Source organism: Lathyrus oleraceus, chromosome 5 (genome assembly GCF_024323335.1).
Source record: "Lathyrus oleraceus cultivar Zhongwan6 chromosome 5, CAAS_Psat_ZW6_1.0, whole genome shotgun sequence".
Classification (NCBI taxonomy): domain Eukaryota; kingdom Viridiplantae; phylum Streptophyta; class Magnoliopsida; order Fabales; family Fabaceae; genus Lathyrus; species Lathyrus oleraceus.
Genome location: NC_066583.1, coordinates 336,788,223 through 336,793,317, shown reverse-complemented (window position 1 = coordinate 336,793,317; position 5,095 = coordinate 336,788,223).

Sequence of the window (5,095 nt, the reverse complement as noted above, 5' to 3'; positions counted from 1 at the left end):
ATAGTGTGTGTGCTTGCTCTTTGTGCTTGTATGTATTTGCTTGTGCTGTTTAGGATAGCTTGCTCCCTGTGCAAGTTAGATAGAAACCTTAACCTAGGACCATGGTGAATTTACATGATAACTATTAGGCTCGAGTCAGTCTCCCTTCTAGTTTGTCATTTCCCAGTCTCTGGTTAGGTCAGAAGATTTTTCCCTGCGTAGGGGAACTACGTCGCCCTGATCCTCATTCCAGATGAGGTACGTAGGCAGGAGATGAGCTGATATCTCCGGGCACCCTTTTGCTTTTTCAACCCCTTTGTGTTGTGTTGGAGTCTAACATAAGTCCAGCGATTGGCAGTTGGTTTCCTATGTCTTGTTTGCTTGTTGGAGTCTGACATAAGTCCAGCGATTGGCAGTTGGTTTCCTGTGTCTTGTTTGCTTGTTGGAGTCTGACATAAGTCCAGCGATTGGCAGTTGGTTTCCTGTGTCTTGTTTTCTTGTTGGAGTCTGACGTAAGTCCAGCGATTGGCAGTTGGTTTCCTGTGTGTGTTTGTTGGTTCGGAGTCTGATGTAAGTCCAGCGATTGACATTCAGTTTCCATGTTTGCCCGTTTGTGTGGAGTCTGACGTAAGTCCAGCGATTGGCAGTCGGTTTCCTGTGTGGTTTTGTTTGGTGTGCGTTAGCCGAGCTACGAGTGCTCTGATTCTTCTCCCATCAGAGAAGATACGTATGCATAGGATGTGACATCCTAGCGAGCACGTTTCCCCTGTCCCGAACTACGTCGACTCTGATGTATGTGCTCGACAAACTACGTAGGCCCAGGATGCGATATCCTGTCGAGTTAGTTTCTCTTGTCTTTCTGCGTTTCCTTCCAGCCTTGTGTGCAGTTTGTGATCAGTTTTTAGCAACCTTTATCCTTTCTTTTGTGCGTGGATCCCGTCGAGTACGACGGATGCGTAGGGGTGCTAATACCTTCCCTTTGCATAACCGACTCCCGATCCCATTTCTCTCTGATCGCGAGACCATGTCTTTTCCAGGTTTACTTCGAGCGTTTCCTTTCCCTCTTTTGGGATAAATAACGCACGGTGGCGGCTCTGTTGTTTTGTTTTCCCGCCGGTTTTTCGCGTAATGCGACAGCTGGCGACTCTGCTGGGGATAAAGAGAAGTTGACCTCTTGCTGGTCCATCTTCCCTAAGCGAGTCTCTCCTAGCGCTCTCTAGGTTAGGGTTTGGTTGCTTTTGCTGTTTCATTTATTGCATTCATTTATTTATTGTTTGCATTTATGTTTGCATTTATGTTTGCATTCATCATAAGTTCATCTGGCTGTGCTGTGTTTGTCTCTCTGTTGGGGTGGGAGTTACATGAGGTAAAAGGCCCAATACCCAGGCTATGAGTGAAATCTAGGACACCTAGGAATAGAGTGATTCATGGGAAGCGGGTGGTATTGCGCCACTTAGCGGAACATTGATATCACGAGCAGTTCAGACTCTGATGGGGTATCGTCGTTACATACTTCGGGTGTGTATATGATGATATTCTATGAAAGGGTTATTTATGTTGTGTTTCTCTCGACCTTACCCTAGCCTAGATGACACCCGTGAATGGGGAGGGAATGATCATTATTACAGGTACAGTTGGTGACTTATCGGTGACTTGTTGGTGACTTGTGATCCTGTTGGTGACTTGGTTCAGAATTGTTGGGTCTCAGATGATTTGTGGTTCCGAATTCAAGCCGAAGCTTTGATCCTGTGCTCCGAGATACACAACCAACCAGTCTTGTCTGCATCATAGCATGTTTATTTTCAAAAAAATTATGCAATAAAAAAATGTAAAAAAAAGGAATCAGAAAAAAAAACTAATCCCTCATGCATATCATTTCTCAGGTTCATTCAGGGGTCTGTTCATTGATAGAGATGGCAACTGGTCCAGAGTTGAAGCGGAAGACTTGCTCCTACATCTTTCATCGTGAGCCATTGACGTCCCTGATAGAGTTGAGCAACCTTGTGACCGGTGGTAATCAGAAGGTGTTTGCTGATCAGTATGGGGATTTGTTGATGCTGTTGAAGATGGTGGTAGATCTAGTGCCGTTGCAGACTCTTCTACACTTCTACGATCCAGGGCTTCGTTGCTTCACTTTTCAGGATTATCAGCTGGCTCCTACTCTTGAGGAGTACTCTATTCTGTTGAATATCCCGATCCGGTATCAGGTTCCTTTCTTGGATGTGCCTAAGGAGGTTGATTTCAGAGTTATCTCCAGAGCTCTTCATTTGGGTATCAAAGAAGTCAGTGATAATTGGAAGTCCAGTGGGGATGTTGTGGGTTTGCCTTTGAAGTTCCTATTGAGGATTGCTAGAGAAGAAGCAGAGAAGGGAAATTGGGAAGCTTTTCATGCTCAGTTGGCCATCATGATCTATGGAATTGTCTTGTTCCCGAGTATGCCCAACTTTGTGGATTATGCTGTTGTCACCATATTCCTTGGGGGAAACCCGGTTCCTACTTTGTTAGCTGACACTTACTATGCTATTCACAGTAGGCATGGTAAGGGTGGAGCTATCAGATGCTGTCTCCCGCTGTTACTCAGATGGTTCTTGTCTCTCCTGCCAGTCAGTGGACCTTTTGTGGATGCTCAGAGCACTCATAAGTGGACTCAGAGGATTATGTCTCTTACCTCTTATGATATCAGATGGAAATCTTACCGGATGGATGTGCGTAATGTCATCATGAGTTGTGGAGAGTTCCGTAATGTGCCACTTGTAGGGACTAAGGGTTGCATCAATTACAACCAAGTCCTTTCTCTTCGCCAGTTGGGGTTCGTGACGAGTGGAAGACCACTTGAGGCTGAGATAGCTGAGAGTGTGTGTTTTGAGAAGCGGAGTGACCCTGATAGATTGGAGCAAGTGGGAAGAGCTTGGAAGACCATTGGTGTCAAGGATGGAGCTGTTTTAGGGAAGAAGTTTGCTGTTGCTATGCCTGATTACACTGATTGGGTCAAGAAGAGAGTGGAGACTTTGTTGTTGCCCTATGATAGGATGGAGTCTTTGCAAGAACAACCACCTTTGATCCTTGCTGAGAGTGTACCTGCTGAGCAGTACAAGCAAGTCCTGATGGAGAATCGCCGGTTGAAAGAGAAGGAACAAGACACCCAGATGGAGCTTTACAAAGCCAAAGCTGATAAGTTGAACTTGGCTCATCAACTCAAGGGCGTGCAGAGTGAAGATACTGCTAGAGTGAAGAGCAAGAAGATGTCCTATGAAGAGATGGAGGCCTTGTTGAATGCAGAACACCGTGAATGCTTGAGGTTGCAGAGAGCTGAAGCCAGTTATCAGAAGAAGATAAGAGACCTAGAGAAGCAACTCAGAGACAAAGACATCCAGTTGAAGAAGGAAGTAGACTTGAAACGTGCATCAGAGAGCTGACTTGGAGGAGAAGTTATGGAGCTCAGAAGACAACTGAAGGAGAAGCTCACTCCTTTGCCAGAATGCTCAGAGTGTGACCTGTTGATAGACCAGTGTCAGTACCTGAAGAATCTCATTCCTGGAAGCCATTTGTCTTAGCTTGTATCTCTGTTGTGTATGTTGAGAATCATCTCCAGGCTTGTTGGATGGGATTCGTTTGTTGTACCCCGATTATTTGGATCTTTGTTGACATTGGTGTATGATCCTTGTTGCTCATATCTATAGACGAGGTTGTTGGTGTTTCACCTTGTGCTCATTATCTTGTGTTGCTTCCTTGTTGCGTGTTGCAGGTTGCCATTTCTTGAAGATGAATCGGGCTCTTTGAATGCCTGAGAAGTGAACATATCATGTGCATCATACGCATCATAAGCATCATACACATATCATTTTGCATAACAGGTGTTCTTGCTCGTGACTTCTCACTCTGGTTCCTGTGTTCAGGCAGGATAGCTGATCAACGTCCGCACCGCTACGCAACCAGATTGAATCATCAGAGAAGCATGGACCAGGTTCAAGCAGAATTGGCTGAGATGAGGGCTAACATGGCCCAATTTATGACAATGATGCAAGGGGTTGTTCAGGGGCAAGAGGAGCCGCGTGCCTTAGCCCAGAGACAGGAAGCCGTGATTCCGCCGTCCAACCGTGCTTCACCAGTGGGTGTCCCGGTTCATGAGAATGTTGCTGCTGCTGCTCCCGCCAATGACTATGCTGTAGGGGATGAATTGAGGGGAATCAGAATCAACGGACAGCCTCTTGCTGCAGAGACTGTTAATGCCAGAGCTACCCGGGCTCCGATTCGCCATCCTGCTCCGTTGGTTGACAGGAAGGAGGACATGTTCACACTGCTCAGTGAAGACGATGATATAGTGAGAGTTAAAGAGAGGGACCGTAAAGTTGATGCCCTTGCTGAGAAAATCAGAGCTATGGAATGTCAGAATTCCCTGGGGTTTTATGTGACAAATATGGGTATGGTGGAAGGGTTAAGAATTCCCTACAAATTCAAAGCGCCGTCTTTTGACAAATACAACGGTACTTCTTGTCCTCGCACCCATGTGCAGGCGTATTACCGGAAAATCTCTGCTTACACAGATGACGAGAAAATGTGGATGTATTTCTTCCAAGATAGCTTGTCTGGGGCTTCCTTGGATTGGTACATGGAGCTTAAGAGAGATTCTATCCGAAATTGGAGAGATTTGGGGGAGGCCTTCTTGAGGTAGTACAAACATAACATGGACATGGCGCCGAGTCGGACTCAATTGCAGAGTCTTTGTCAAAAATCTGGCGAAAGCTTCAAGGAGTACGCCCAGAGGTGGCGTGAGTTGGCTGCACGAGTACAACCCCCTATGCTGGAGAGGGAGTTGACTGACATGTTTATCGGTACATTACATGGTGTATTCATGGATCGAATGGGAAGCTGCCCGTTTGGTAGTTTCTCAGATGTTGTTATTTGTGGGGAGAGGACAAAAAGCCTGATCAAAGCTGGAAAGATTCAGGATGTGGGTTCCTCGTCTTCCAAGAAACCATTTGCTGGGGCACCTCGTGTCGCAACCTGAAAAATACAGTGCGAAAAAAACAACCGGCGAAAGAAAATGACAGGAGAGTCGCCACCGTGCGTTATTCATCCCAAAGGAGGGAAAGGAAACGCTCGAAGTAAACCTGGA